The sequence below is a fragment of the Rhea americana genome, unplaced genomic scaffold (assembly GCF_003343005.1).
Source record: "Rhea americana isolate MKP2758 unplaced genomic scaffold, rheAme1 scaffold_207, whole genome shotgun sequence".
NCBI classification, from domain to species: domain Eukaryota; kingdom Metazoa; phylum Chordata; class Aves; order Rheiformes; family Rheidae; genus Rhea; species Rhea americana.
Genome location: NW_028186228.1, coordinates 1302552 through 1319184, shown reverse-complemented (window position 1 = coordinate 1319184; position 16633 = coordinate 1302552). Strand labels below are relative to the sequence as shown.

Here is a 16633-nt window from a genome sequence, read left to right as displayed (position 1 = left end):
TACAACATTAGCCAGCGCTGTCAACAAAACTAATTGAAAGCCACCTGCTTTTAGGATCACCCTAATGAAAAACAGCAAAGTTGAGAAACAAAATTCAATCTACTTTCTAATATTCTGTAATTTCCTATTAATTCACACAAATTCAGAGGTAGAAAAACAACTAAGATCCTTTTTCTTTACTGCTGGCCTTATTGTCCACTCCTCCTTACAACTGTATAATTAGAAATAATTATTTTTGAAACCTAAATCTCTCATCACTCCTTAAAGTGGAACTAATAGTATTAAATCTTGTCTTTTCAAGTGGAGCTGCGTAAAAAAGAAAAGCACGTGCAAATAGCCTTCCTGTTATAAACATCCATTCTCTCCCGTAAACATCTGGGCCCTTTTTAATCAGGTAGGCCCAGATTCAGCAAAACTTTTAAAGATGTCCAAGTGCTTACACAAATGATCTAAATCCCAYGGTCTTTAATGAAATTCAAGCAGCTGCAAACATCTTGGGCAAAAGATGCACACAATTTAGTCAAGTGAGTATGAGTAAAGGAAACATTCTTGAGCTAACTTGATGGCTAAATTCTTTCCTGAAAATAGTTTCCTAGCTCCCCCTTAATCATGGGGAAATAAGCCTGGAAAAGGATAGAAGTGACTGTTTTATTTCCGTTAGGCCAGCTTAAGAAAAATACCAAGAAAAGAAAAGGAAAGAAAAAAAGGTAAAACAGAGGACAGACGGTACTAACGACTGTTTGTGTTACAGCACAGCTTAGATGTCCCACTAAGGCTAGATGCTGTGCAAACATGTCAGCGAGGCTGTTCTGTAAAGGAGTGCTGCCTGTAAATGCGACATGTGGAAATCCCTTTGAAGTCACTCAGAATCCAAGCATGCAAACAGTTAGTATGATTAGGCCATAAAATTTAAGTTACATCGTTAATTGCTATCAAGCGCGCTGAAGCACAAGACAAGGTCTCTCATATTACAGCCACCGAAGACATAAACAGCTGGAGGAGAAAAAATAAGGTGACAGATAATGCACTGGCTGTATTTAATGGACCACTGTTTACTTCCTGGGACTGTAAACATATCATTATTTTTCCTACTTCAAAAGAATAAAAACATTTGAATGAAATAAATTTAAAACAACACAGGTGATATGCAGTATGAGATAAATTCTACCTTCATGCAAATGTATGCATCTCTCATCTATAGTAGTAATGAGATATGCAAAGAGAGGTCAGAGGAAAATAATTTGATCTTCTGAAATACATGCTCATGAAAGAGCGAGGAGTATTATTGAGGAGCCTTCCTGAAGAGGCCAAATTCCCACTGCTTCAGAAAGTAGACTGATACCTACGGAAAGTCTGGGGAATCTAGAAACAAGGTGAGCTCCCTAATTTGTGCACCTATGGTCTCAATGATGTGATCATTAGTACAACACGCAGAAATGGCTTAAAAATAAAGGAGTACAGAAGAACGAAAGGAAGGCAAAAATACCAGTCAGGAATAATTATCATAGTGTATAAAACTTTCTGCTCCTTTATTATCATAAATTGCAAAGTTTTATTGATGCATATTTTATCACAGCACTCTTGCCATATGTGATCTGAAGATTCAGAGCCTGTCCCCGGGGACAACGGTACTGATATAGATAATCAAGAATTCCTTTTATGCTTCTCTCAACACAGCCACAGCTCCGATTGAAATTAACATCTTTTACAATGAAACACCAGTTTGCTGCCACAACTAGACATGACAGCTGGAGAGAAAGGCCTGCTCATCCAGTTATTCCTTCAAGTCTCCGCTTCATTACAGCCTGTGATGATGTAAAGTATATACAAAGCAATGGTCACTGCACACCAGAAAAAACGAATCTGCTTGCAACCTGCCTCATGAAGGAACGGGGGAGAAAATCTTCAAAACAAATCCAGGGATGAAAAGCAAGGATCAGARGCAGCCCCTGAAAAAGCAATGAAGAGGAACCCAAGAGCTTTGAACTTCAGCGGTTTGTCTGGATTAGAGAGCACGCTGCTCGCTCACCTATGCGCGTGCATACACGTGGAGCAGAATTCACGCCCAAGAAGAAAACTAGCATGGGGCTCCAGCCCATTTAAATCCTCCACAGTAAGGATTTTCCCCCGTGCCCTATGTAACGGGGAGGACAGGGTCATATAAGCACTGTGGAAACACCAAGGCTACTTCCTATGAGAGGCACTCACCCCTGGTGGCCTTTTTATACAGGTTGCTTCCACCAGTAGACTGGCCCCATTTCTCATGGTGGTGAAAAGAGAGGCGCCAAAGTTATTTTACTGCCTTCCCACGCTGGTGAGAAGAGGGGTACRAAAGTTATTTTACTGMCTTTCCCACAGGTCTGTATGTCGCCCTCATCACCACARCATCTGAACGCCTTCCCATTGAGCAYTAAACAACCAACATCTGTCATGTGCAGTTCATTCTCCCTCTCATCCTCTTCCCAAGGGAGAACGGGGTATGCAGTGTAGTGTTTTGTTTTGGCACGGCTTTGTTTTTGTTGTTTTGAAACTACATACTGCCGTATGTCGGGGGGGAAAAGTGCACCTTGCTCATGAAGGAGAAAGTGGCTGGGTTTGTGACGGTCACTAATTTCTGAGGGAGTCGGTGCCAAGGTCTCAGCTTGGCGTTCAACAGGTGCAATGCCATGGTGGCTGCTATAAAGGTGCAAACAGTGCAGCTGTAACATGGAGCTGGAGTAGATAACAGCACTGGAGTCACATCTCTTTCGTGTACAGCAGTGATCCAAGTCCAGCTTTGAGCATGTGTCTACCTACTACAATATTTCAGAAAAGCCTGTTTTGTTATGCTGCATGTTGGGACAATACATAGTAAAACCTATTCTGTTGATCACTGGTATTATTCTATTTTTTCTGARAAAAGTCATGTCATCTAGAGGTTATCTCCAAACAGTCGCTAGAGAAGCACTGAGAAAAGGATATCAATTTTAAGTTTTGAAGTGGGCAAAAGTGCACCATGTTAGAGGTGCAAAGACCTTCAGGAAGCATTTAGAGCACACTGCATGCTTTCAGTACAGATCAGGAAATAAAGCACACAAAGGAAGGCTGATCCAACGCCACTTTATTATCCTTGAGTCCTTGTCTTGCTACAGATTGCACAAAATAGTACTTCCACAGCTTAGTATTAAGGACAAGCACAGGCTAAGAACACATGTAACAGCAAGCCCATTATGGTCATTATCAAGTAACGAGGTAAACAGTTACTTGTATCACAGAGGGCAGAAAGCTATGAAAAGGAGATGGATATATGGCAGAACTGCAGTGTTAGGACCCAATTTGTTTCAGCAGCAGAAAGAATAGCGCTAAGAAAGCAGAAGAGCTTTCAGTGGATAAGACGGACAGAGTAGGATCCATTATCCTACATGCAGGGACTGTCACTTTCACTTTTCTACACGCTAAGGAGTTTGGGAATTTCYTGCTCTTCACCTCACAGGATGGGCAGATGTCTTTGGGAAGGGCTGGTTCCCAAGCCTTTAAAGCTTTGTGCATTCGTGAAGAGTTGTCTGAGGGCTACTCACTCTTTCTTCYATCTTATAATAATCAGGTAATTGACACATTTCTCAGAATCCAGAAAGCTAACATGGCAGAGATTTAATATCAAAGACATTACTCTGCACCCTAAGGAAACTTGGAAACAGTTTCAGATGATCAGGATCTCTTCAGGCTTGCACAAACACAGTGATAACTGCAAACTTGCTTAGGCTACGAAGCCTAGACTAACTAATTCAGGATCATTTGAAGATAAATGCAGCAGTATCTATTACTTTTATTTTCACAAGAAAATTAAGAAAAGGTATGTACTAGGAGCATGCACTTATCAGATAGAAAACAAAATGTTGATCTTGCAAGAAATTATAATATTGGACACATTCCCCCGAATCAGGCTCAAAAGCCCAAATCAAGTAACKTCTTTCCCTATAAGCATTTTAAAATTGAGTTTAGAAATGCAAAAATGTTAGCTTCTACATTAAGAAATTAAACATTTTGAAGYTTCTGAAATAAAATGTTTACTGTTGGGGGCAGGGGTGTTGGAGRCATTGCTCCTTGATTCCACTTAAATGGAATCACAGCTGTGATATATTTGGCCCCTTTGCCTCGATCTACCTCATGGATCTTTCTCCCCACCAGGCATGACAGTCTCACTGTGCTGGAATTATCAAGATGCTTCACATAAGCGCAAAATCCCATCTCAAATCCAAAATATAAATTTCAGMCAGATTTTGCTCTGTGGAGCATTTTGCCAAAAGATCTATTTTCCCTATGAATATTTTCAAATTCAACGAACTCTCTGTATCAGCAGAAAAATACTTATTTTGACACTTTGGGGATATAACCTAGTTGTTTTATAATAGCTTGCCTTTTCAGTCCTTTGAGAGGGACTATCAAGGTGGAATACCAGGTAGGATCTCTAGTATCAAACTAGTGCCTCAGTGTGGTGCCTAGATAAAGAAGAATTTTGAAAACCATTTTAGATTCATTTTTCACAACWGCAAGTTTAAAAAGTACTGTTACACAACACATTATGTCATTCTTTTCAAGATTTAAAAAATTATTTCGCCCCTGGCTGGGAACAAGAAACACAACAGGAAGAAACATTTTTCCTGCAAAACTATCAGCAAGGTGGAGATTTCATCAGRTGTCTATGCAAGGTCCACTATGACAGACTAAAACCCCAGGCCAACTGGGGTCAGCATAATACAATGATAAGAGTATATTAATTAAAAAAAAATCACAGATCATCAGCCATCAGCCAATTCTAAATCTATAAGATAAATAGGGTGTAATTAAACTGGAATATGGCCTATGGGGCTAAATCTGTCCCCACTTAAATCATACTGCTTTCATTGCTGTACTGGTGTAAATGGTAGTTTTATGTATGTGTCCAGAAGAGAATTCAGCTGCAATATTTCTTTTCTACTGCTGAAATATTAGCATTAAAAAAGCAATACTTTAGAAAAGTCATATAAACACAGTGCCTATAATACAATCAATTTTGTTGGAATTATTTTATACCAGAACCTTCATCCTTGAAACGATATCCCTTGCTTTGTGGAATGTCTTAAAACTTAAAAATGTTATTTGAAGTGAGACTCGACAGTACAYTAACTGGTAAAAAATCAAAGTACTTCTTTTCTTCCCAAGCCCAGAAGAATTAATTTTATTGCCATTAGGAAGTACAGACACCCAACTTTTGAACAGGAACTGACCTAATATTTCTGAAAACCCTGCACGCAATTAGCTTCATGTAAGGGCCATCTTTCAARTACAATCTTTTTTTACCTCTGAGCTCCGAAAGCTGCTCATCAGATCCAGCAAAATTAGGATATTAATAGAGAACCATTTATCAAGCCTGATAGGTTTGTTAGAGGTATACTTGTCCAGTCAACCAATATTGTAAAAGTTTCTTTTCAGGTGAAACGTTCTTCTCAGTAACCTTAAAGATACAGTTTAAGGTCCACCTGGTTTATTTATGTCTGCTCCAAGTTTCCCACAGCAGTGTTTCTCCAGCTACAGTGGCATGCAGTGCTGCCCTAGGAGACGATGCGCTAGTGGCAGAGGATCTCCCCAGATGGGGAACCCTCTCTGGCCACAGTGCAGTGCCACGGCCTCATCCCAGCCCTGAGAGCCAAGATGCCACCTGTGACCCCTGTTACAGCAGGGATTACATCAGCYCCCCTTAGTGCTTTTTGCACAAAGCCTTACCAGTGGCAGTCGAAAGCAAACAGTGCTACCGCCCTTGCTGATCCCGCATTTGTGACCCACAGCTTTGAAATTCTAGGGCAGGTTGAGATGCTGAACCCCGAGGCTGACTCTGCTAGCTGGCTTCACCACCACCTCGCTCCTTGAGAGCCCACTTTGGGCTTCCTATCCTACTTTAAGTCTGGTTTTGGTGAGCTGGTCAGAATGTGTTCAGTAACATTTTGAATTTTTTCATACATTCTTCTTCAAYTTAAAAGCTCAGGTTGCCATATGATCATGAACTGGCTTTGGCACTGGGAGGGTGTGATGGCAGTAGAACTTGTGCTAAGGCTGGATCCTTTTGGATCCCACCCTGGCCTCCTTCCTCCCCCCCCGCCTCGCTTARCTCTGTTTGTGGCTCTCATTTATTGGTACCACCATAGTACAAGTTTCAGATGCGGCAGCACCATTCTTTGCTCGCCTTTTACCTAAACATTTAACATGTCATGTCTGTGATTTGTCTAGTTCCGTAGGTTTGTGAAGCAAGAAAATAGAGGGTACCTTATAGCTGTTGATAATACCTGACATATRGCAGAGCACAAGACTATAAAATAGTGGTTAAAATGGTTTGGCATCTGCCTCTTCCTCTTCTCCCTCTTTTTTTGCATCCTGCAAACATTACTGGAAAAGATTGTACTGCAAATTCATAAATAAAGTATACTTGTCAGAAAGCTACAGTCTTAAAATATTCCAATGGTTTGTTTCTGTTTTCTCCATAAATTGTTTATTGGTCAATATGGCCAGAACTTTCAAATGTATTTTGCTTTTCRTTTTACTGATATTATCTTCATTCTAAATACTTTCCTGTGGTATCGAGCATTTAAGAAAAACAGATTCAACTTTATCTTCATTGAGGAGAGATTTTTTTCCAATTATGATCACTCAGATTGAGCAGTATTATGTTACTCTGTTTCTTATCTAACAGAGATTGTTAGCATCTTCATTAAAGGAGTACTGTATTATTATTACTAAAGTTAATATCGGCAATGGGGTTATGCAGTAGGTATAAGCTTTTCGAGTGATCTCTGCCTATGCAGTAAAGCAAATCAGAAAAGAAAAATCTCTGATTAAAAAATCACTCTAATTTGTATTCTACTTGACTACGTCATGTAAATGTTCTTCAAGTAACAGTTTGACATTGKGAAATGGTACCCTGATGAGTAAATTATCGTAGAAAGGAGTTCATCAAAACCATGATTTCAGATGCGTCTGAATAGTCTGTGCACACGCAGAACCCAAGCTATCTCTTTAGCCAGAGATGACACCAACCCTTGACATATGAGAAAACAGATTTTCTTCTAAGTCYCTCAGAGCCCTGCAATGCTGGGGGTCTTTCAATAAAACAATTATCCTGCAGAAAGATGAATGGGATGATGCTTTAAATCAGAAGTTAGGCGGTTCARTCTCCTCTTGATAGTTCCTAAAGATGCTAAAGACAGAGCAATGGACTTTTTTTTTTTTTTTAAAAAAAAAAAAGTTTAAATGCATATAATGGCTGATAAATCAGATAATTACTGCTATAGAAGTCAAATAAGCTATAACATTTGATAACTGCTTTTTCAATAAATAACTTGATAGGTCTGTGGAGAAAGGAAGAAGATATTTTGTATCAGAATRAACACTGGTCCACCAGCTCTTTAAAGACAATTTGGTAAGTAACAGTTGCTACATTGAAAATTTGGGTACTTTGTTGTCATTTAAAAATAGTGCAAACTTAATGTCCAGATCCCATAGGTAGATTTGAAAATTTTTAGCCATGTACTCCTGGGGCAGTCACAGGATTTTTTAGCTARAAAGAAGTGCACACTGCAAGGATATTAACATTGAAGCACTCATATCAAAAAGAGAGAACAGTGTGGATAAAAAAAGTATACCAAATGGTTATCTAAGACAAATTTACTGGAGTTTTGTTAAATTGACACATGAAGAAGAAAACAATTAAAATAACATCTAAGTTATTTTTAATATTATAGTTATTGATATGTCAACAAAAAAGACTGCATAATCAAAGGAATAAAAGTGGCAAAAGATTTTAATCTAAATGCATTCTCAAGGCTGAGAATTTGTATTAAAAAATAGACACCTACCTGCCACAWATTATTATATATGTTTATTCTACATAAACACCTATACAATGGAGTTGGGGATTAGACAGGCAATACAGCAGAGCTACTTCTCACAGGGGTGAGAAATAAAATGAATGAGATGGAGACAGAGAATAGTTAATAATTATACTGGTATCACTTTCACTAACCTTGGTTATTAATTGGCTGGCTAACAGTCAAGTATTTAGCAGTCATTACAACACAAATGAGTCTTCATGGGAGATCCCACCAGTCCCTCAGAGCAGCATGAGGGGAAGTAAGAAGGCACTTGAGAAGCAATATGCAGCAAACAGGCAAGGAAAACAGTTAGGTAGAAGCTCATAACTCATTAATATACTGCTTCCGATTTTTTTTTTTTTTTTGGACTTAATGTTGAGATGTATCACGTGCATGAAACAGCGTAACTAGTCCACCTAAAACTAGTGGATCCTCTATTGTATTTAACACAGCACATTTCCATTAAGCCCCTAATAATGCCCCTGAACTCATCCTAATAAGGATTAAGTTTTCTGAGGGCCAGAAAAGGTTTCGTCATGATTCAGTCCAGAATTTCCATAGAATGGTTCCAGCTCTAATTTATGTAAACACAACATTTACAACATGTTGCTGACAGATGCCTTTCTCTTGACTTCTTGACGAGCTGTTACGAAAACTCCACAAACAAAATTAGGAGCCTGATTTTCTTATAAACCCCCTCCAATATCCTGTACTCACCCCAGAGAATTCCTGTGGGACTGCTGTTATTCCAGCCTTTATCTGTAACCATAAAGTATCTGCTTTCTGCCATGCTCACACACAAGCCTGCTATTTGACTTCCTTCTATATTAGTCCCTACCCAAGCTGCAGCCCAATTCTGTATCTGCCATTGATCCGATCTCTCCCTTTCTGTACCTGTTCTTTTACTATGAAGTTTGTCATTTCTGTCTGTCTTGCTATTCAAACCCTTTGTTTTCCTGCTTTCCTGTAGCTTCTTCCTCTGTTCGGTCTCTGCAAGGTTTTGTAGCTATTAGTGTTGTTTTCTCCCAACTCTCTCTGTCCTCTTGAAGGCTGGTTTGACAGATTCTCGCTTGTCAGCTGCTCGAAGGCTGATTTCAGCTCTTCCTCCAAGCACATGCTTAAGTGCCTCCTGTGCTACAAGCGCTGTGCTATGATGCTGGCTCAGCTCATGTCCTGCCAGGGCAACTCGCCYGCTGCTCATGGCCCTTCCTGCCGAGGAGGGTCAGAAGGATATAAGGCACAGGGCTGTGGGCCACAGGCATTAGTCCGATAGTGTCAGCACTTCACTGCTGCCTTTCCAAAAGGCCTGGTAGCTCTTCTCCTTGTCATATCAAGGACGTGCACTAGTTACTTGACGAGATCTCACTGGGTGTCCAAGGACACTCAGAAAGATGGTACTTGGGAGCAAGCTTGCCATCAGAACAATTTTACTAGCTTGTGCTCACTTCCTCTCACCTTGGAGAGAGAGATGTTCATGAGGATCAGGCAGCCCTAATTGCTCGCACGGTGGCTGCATATCTTCATTTCACTATCTTTCTGAAGGAGACCCAAGAATACAGCAAATTTATATGGGATGCACTGACCCAACAGCCAAGAGGAGTGGGTCACCTCAAGAGGTACAGAAGTGGTTGATGCATGCAGCCYTCTGAAACCGCAAGAAATTGAGAAGCCATCTAAAAATACACACATCACTGTTCCACACTCTTCTCAGACTTCCCTTTCTGGTGGGGGCTATGTGCCATACATGGCCCCAAAGGTCCTTCATAAGGCACATGGCTTTCTTCACTCTGTTCCCCCAAAATACATTGTTGCTGAGAAGCCTTAAAATATTATACCTGCAAGTCAAGCACTGTGTAATACGCATCTGAAGGATGAATGTCCTCCAGATTATGTTTGGATTGRAGGACATTTCAGGCAAAATTTCAAATTTTCTGCAGGGAAATGCTTCTAAACCATTTAGGGAATATCTATTTTCCAGAAGTTAGGCTCCTAATTCTCATTGGGACTCAGTGTAGCTTATCCCATTAAAACCCCTCTCTCCTTTCCAAAAGGATCTTAAAATTAAAAAATAGACTAATTTCAGCAGAGGGCTAAGCACACAGAAGGCATTCAATACATAATAACCTAGTGAGGTAGCTATACTCTTCTCGTCTGTCTTAAGAGATTTGCCAAGTAGTGATCTACTACTGCTATTTTAATTTATGTTACACATCATGATTGGAATTCTAAATTAAACCCATACAAGCAAGGAAATTTATAGTTAAGCCTTTCACTCAATTCTTAACTTGCTCTGCTGTAACTAAGTTACATATTGCAAGGGTTCTTAACTATGTGTCACAATACCTCGGCATGTAGAAAGGTTAATTACAGAGACTCATTTTTTTTACCTCTGAATTGCTTCTGTAGTAGTCTTAAAGGAATCATAGAATAAATCAGCCCCAGTGTGCCATCAACTTGAAAACTGTTAGACCCTCTTGGGCTGCATTATCGGGTGTCTTATGGTTGAGCTGGGCAAACCCTACACAGTTTGGCAAAGGCAGATGTTTAGTCCATCTGCACAGAAGCTCAGAAGTATGGAGAAGGTCCTTGCAATAAACCTTAAAGCCCTCAGCTCTTTTGGAAAAAAAAGCAAAATAATTTGCTCAGAAGCATATCCACATGTGCTAGCTAGAGGCCACAGAGCAGTCCTAACCAGCCCTACTGCTTACCTCTTTGGTGAGGACATGGACATGAACTAATGGCATGAGCCCAACCAGAAGCACCTCAATGCTTTCACTATGAGAAAAGTCAGTAGTTCCCAATCCAAAAGGTAAAAGGAGAAAATTAAGAGAGAAATTCAGAAGATAGTCTTGTAAATTGAAAACTAAGGTGTTTCACTGATGCTAGTCTCAATTTAGCCTGGTTACAGGCAGCAGTATCAGGCCCTGCATACTCAGACTTCTGAAGAGCTATTATAAAAACAACAGAGACAAACATTTTAACCATACAAAATGCATTTGACATTGTACCTTAATCCCAAATATCTGAAATCTCTTTAGCACATTTCTTAGCATACRAGTTGCACTTATGCTTTTTAAAATAAAACAACAGTAGTTTAAAAAATAGAACCTCCTGTTGGTGTATGAAATGTTGCTTTCATCCATATATTCTTTAAATGAGGACCTGAATTAATTTCTTCACAACAGTTACAGTTTCCAATATGACTTCTTCTTTCTGTACTTTTCAAAGGTGCACTCTATCTATGGAACACCACCCTGACACGCCTGGTAGTCGGAGATGTTGAATTTTACGCGTTTAATTTTCAGATGAAATGTACATATGTGAAAAAGTGGGTCTTATACACGCATTACAGCCATTTTTTATAGTTCTATCCCTTTTTTTTAATTACCCAAGGCATTCTGATTACAGAGCTAAAAAGTATTCTATTTAAAGTTGAGTTTTACAGTGATTTAATGGGAAACAAAAGCATATGGAATAGAAAACATTTACTTTCCTTCCTCTTTTTATATTSCCAAATATATTTAAATCAAACTTGTTTCAAAAACAAATATTCCCAGGCTAACTAAGGACTTTCATATCAACTTTCAGTTTAAGACAAGTTGTTACAGCTGAATTAGAAACCTCTGGCATTTTTTTTCCTGATGAAATGTAAATGATGACATATCGTTAACTACAAGCATTACACCACTAAAATACCGAGACGTGCCTTGCGTGCCTCCAACTTCCCTTTCCTGAAGTACAATGCCTTAGAGGCAGCAGTGTTTAAATGGTACAAAGTACTCTGCTACACCAGCCTGAATCTTTATTTAGGAGAACAAGCTTCACATTCTTTCCCTCTCATGCAGTTCATGGGCATGTTCAGCTCCTCCACAAAACGCACTCGTACACTGTTACTGTCTAAAACAAGGTACAGTAGTGACATGACAGATTCATGTTCCCAGCTGTGACATAAGGGTTCTTTGACAATACCACAGTGGAAGCCCTATTAAGAAAACATGTGCCGGACCATGCATCTGATGCAGCTAAAGGCTATAAAAGATTTTCCAGGTGTTAATGAGTTACATGAGTAGAATGGAAATGAGATAGGTCTGTGCACTTGGAAATTCTCAAGAAACAGAACTCAGACTCTCAGAGAGGCACACAAACAGTGCTTTATATATGAATCACTGGCCAAACTCTGCACCTGACTGCACGAGGTGATGAGCAACCCTGACTATTCATTGAAGGAACTGTTCATTCAGGAAGGTTTGCATGGGAAAAGACAAGACTTTCACGTCTTCCTGCAGTTTACTACATCTTTTTTGCTTTGCTTTATTTGTGAAAAAGCACTGGTTATTTTCTCTGTCTTCTTGTTTTTCTTAAGAGAAGGCAAATATTAAGTCTCTTACTTCACTTCTGTTTTTTCCTAATTTTATGAGAGATACGACTACACAGTAGAGATCAGAACCTGCAATTTACCTATTGTTAAGCTACCACTAGTCATGGTTTATGCTTTTAAGAGCCGGAAATAAACACTCTTTGGCATACTATGAAACAGCAGTGGTTGAAATTTTTCCAAGCCACATTGGAGATTTAGATACTATAGTCCATTAAAAGCAGAGAAAACTAAAAAAGCTTTTTATAAAATCCATAGGTTGCCTTGAAAATTTCAACCACTGATGTTTCAGAGCAGGTGTATACATTATCTTGTACATCAGGGACCCACAACAGAATCGTTTATTCATATCGTCTGTTAACTTGATAAAAGATTGTTTCATTTCTTTAGCATGCATGAATTTTATGGTTATTGTCCTTTGGGAGCTAAGTTTTGTTTTGTCTACGGATGACAGGTACAGTGTGGAAAGGCTGCAATGCAGATTTTTTGCATGCTTTTGTGACCACAACCTCAGCCTTAATCCTGGCATACAATTGTATCTAAGGGAGGAAAAAAAAGAAAATTTAGTCTCCATGCTAATTCCACTCTTTTTTCTTTTTTTCTTTTCTTTCTTTTTTTTTTTTTTTAAAAAAGGAGAAGCTCCCAGTAGTGCTAGTGAAGAGAATCAATGGGGAGTCTCCTCCAGGAAATGAACTAAGATCACTCAGTTTATATCCCATAATGAGAAGTCAGTAGTATTTTATTTTTCTTTTCCTACCTAATATCCCAAGTCCTCTCACCCTACACCAAGAGATGCACTCATTTAACTTAACTTTGAGGATTAAATTTTCTTTAAGGTGTAAAAAGAGAATGAACAAACAAATCTAACAGCACATTGAGATAGATTCTTGAAATTAATGTCTTAAGGGTTAAAATTCTGCTGGCTTGCCAGGTGTTCTGTGCAAATGCTGCATTCATACAATGTAGTATCTGACCATTTAACCATATGTCAAACAAACTCTGCTATGACAAACAGATGTAGACATTGCCATGGAATGAAATTATCATTTTATTAATTACCCTTTAATTAGTTGATACAGCAGAGAACATGCAGTAATTTAGTCATAATTGGCCTGACTAAGACTCAATACTTACAGAGACGGAATATGTTTGTGAGACTGCTTGTTATGAATAACAATTATGTCTGTGACAATGCAATTTTATTATGAAGATGTACTATGCATTTCAAACTACTTTTATGTATAAGATAGTATTCAGCATTTAGCTACAACTCAATGGCAAATGTTTTCCCTAAATAGAAGTATGTAATCCTCTGTGTACTTTGCTAAACATACTCTAACAAAGCAAGAAAGACCTCTTCCCAAACTTACTGTGATGCCTGAGACATGTTTTCAATGCCTTTTCTTATGGAAAAGAGGAGCCATTTGGTAAATTTTGTATTTGGAAATGCAAGAGAAATATTTTAGACTTCTCCCCAAATCTTATTACTGGTCTTCAAACTACTCTGGAATTTAACAGCATTTATGTAAGAGAGACACCATGCACCTTTTTAGAAACATCCTCTGTATGAACACAACAAGCAAAAAGTTGTAGTGAACACGTAAGAGGCACTGCTACTTCACTTTCTGAATTTCGGAAAGAAGAGATGAACAGAGTATTTTTAGGTGTCTCAGACAGGATGCACTCAAAGTTGGCAATATCCCTTTCTAGCCTGTAGGAAGCAAAACATCTTGACTTTCTCTCAATACAGCTTGCAATTAAATTAGGAATATTCTCTTCATATATAGAGTACTGGGCATCATTCTGGCAGGACAATGCCCATCTAACAGCTTAATAAAAATGCTTGCACATTGGATTTTAACTTTGGCCCTTTCATACCCATTTCGTATGTTTGGGGTTTTTCTACCATCACTTTGGACCAAGTTCTGCAGTCGTCATTCTGTTCCTGCACTGGGAAAGTCTTCTTCAGAGAAGAGTAGGCAGTGTCTTCTGTTAGTTTTACAGTGCTATCTCAACAGTGTGCCTCCCATTTTCTCCATCTTCCTTTCCACAAAAAAAAAAAAAAAAAATCTCATAAAGTGCATCTCAAAATCTTCAACAAACTCAGAAAATATAACAAACCATTGCAGTTTTCAGAGTTGAAAGAGCATGGTCCTTTTCTGTTTTTCTGTTATGGGCAGCTCCTTGTTTTCTGCATGTGCAGTGACAGAAGATTGTACACACTGAATTTCTTTTTAAACCTTGCCCAATTCCAGAACTTTTATTTATTTATTTATGATGGACAGGCATGCTATAAGGATGTCTCTGAGCCAAATGAATCTTTCATATAACTTCTTTGAAGCCAAGGAAGTTATATGAAGGGTGAATCTGCTTCCTTTACAATTAGACTTCAAATCATCCTTTTACTTTGCTCAAATGACCAAGGACTACTTTAAGTTTTCTTTAAGTGCAACATTCTTCCACTTCTTCTGATCATTTATATCACTTCTACACTCCTCTATCTGTTTTCATATATACGGAAAAGCCTACTCTCTATGAAAGAAAAATAATATTCTTTGCCCCTATGGTGTCATCGTTCAGTCAACATCAGTAAGTCATGTTCTATTGCCTGGAATCACATCTAGCCTGACAACTCAAAACCACCTCTGGTAAAAATACACACAGGTTGTATTTTCCTGCTGTGTTACAGGGAATAGCTAACACAGTGTAATAAGAGATCATTTCATTAGACTTCCATGAAAGAGTTACCACTTCAAGAAACTTGATTTGAACTGGGACACAATTACAGTATTAAAAACTTAAAACAGTCTACCATTAAAACCTTGTGTGCCTGCTTGAAAAATGTCTTAGAACAGCACAAAAGCTGGCACCATTAGCTTTCATCCCTGCTGAGTTGGCAATAAAGTGTACACATAAGTAAAATTCATTAATTGGTATTAGTCAATCTAGTTAAGATGTTCATTCTCCGGGCATCTTCAGATTTCATTTCCATAAAATGGGATTTAAGTCTCATAATTTGATTTTGTCCAACCCAAAACGATGTTGACACAGTGGCAGCAAAAGCACAATTACATCCTGGTTTTACAAAGGTGTTCTCTATCTAAATAGGCTGGGACCCACGTGTTCCCAGGCAAAAAAAAAAAAAAAAAAAAAAAAAAAAAAGAGGAAAAAGTGATACGTTTTCCTTATATTTTTCTATGGCTATTTTTCGTCCCTTTCCCTCGTATTTTTCCTACTGTGCACTACTGATTACTGCACTTTAAGATCAGAATGAACAATTAACTGCCTAATTATTCCAGTCACACCAAGCCACAATGAAATCTTTATTCAGTGTTTACAGCAATCTTTGGCAGAGACTGTCTTGCTGTTTTTAAACCAAGAAGAACTGCTCCCTTTGGCTCTCCTCAACATCAGCTGCCTTGGTTTCAGAGCTGGATGCCAATAATCAGCCTCCTTTTTCTCTTCCAAAGTGGCTATTTTTTTAAAAAAAAAGGGTGAAAAGACCTATTCTCATCAACTCCCCATATATTCTGCCTGATTTATGTCCCAGCCACTGGGTCTCTTCCTTCCGCATCTTTTGCCATTCGCGTCCCCCGCATCCCCCCTCCGCGCAGTGCCCGCAGAGCCCCGGAGCCCCCCGAGCCCCCGGCCGTCCTCAGCCGGCGCCCCCGGGGCAGGCGCCACGGGCCGGGCCGGGCCGCCCCCCCCCCAGGGCGGAGGGGCGACGGGGCGAGGGGAGAGGACGCGGGACCAGGCGGCACTTTGCAGCCTCCTGCTGCGCTACAGCCCAAACACCCGCTTCTCGCGGGTTCCCCCTTTTCTGCAGACCCCCCCGCCGCCCCCCCGGGCCTTGCGTGCCTCCCCGCCGCCCCCGCGCCGCAGAGCCCTTCCGTCCTCCTCCGCGGGAAAGTTGGAGGGAGCCGCTCCGTCCCCCCGGGCCGCTGCCGGGGAGCCGCACCGCCGCGGCGGCCCCCCGCCCTGCCCAGCCCGCCGCACTGCACCTGCACGGCGGCGAGCTGTCCCGGGCAAACTCCGGAGCAGCCCCGTGCCGGCTCGGTCCGCCTGGCCCCGACTCGCCCTCTGATCGCAGCCGGGAAGCGAGCGGGGCGGGAAAAAAATACACCAAAAATAAAAAGTAAAAAGAAAAAAGAGTGAGAAAAAGAATCGAATGAAGAGGGGAAAAAAGAAAGAAAGAAAAGGCGATTTTTTTTAAAAAAAAAGGAAAAGAAAAGGAAAAAGAAGAAGTCGCGCAGGTTAGGAGCGGTTACCTTGCTCTGTGGCAGGAGCTCCCGGGCTGCCTCCCCTCGCCGGGACTTCCCTCCGCCCCGGCGGAGCCGAGCGAGCCAAGCGAGGCCGGGCCGGGCCGAGCCGAGCCGAG

At 40.2% G+C, this 16633-nt stretch overlaps 1 protein-coding gene across 2 annotated transcripts in view; it reads right to left on the bottom strand.

Moving 5' to 3' along the window:
* CDH20 (cadherin 20) overlaps positions 1-16622 on the bottom strand; it is a 117835-nt gene extending 101213 nt beyond the window's left edge. Inside the window, exons 1-2 of one of the 2 annotated variants that reach the window (XM_085304354.1) lie at positions 16524-16622; positions 14134-14294 (exon numbers count right to left, since the gene is read on the bottom strand). The gene's annotated coding sequence lies outside the window, so the exon portion shown is untranslated. The remainder of the gene's footprint in view (positions 1-14133; positions 14295-16523) is intronic. The other variant, XM_085304353.1, reaches the window with a different exon arrangement.
* Positions 16623-16633: the final 11 nt, after the last annotated feature.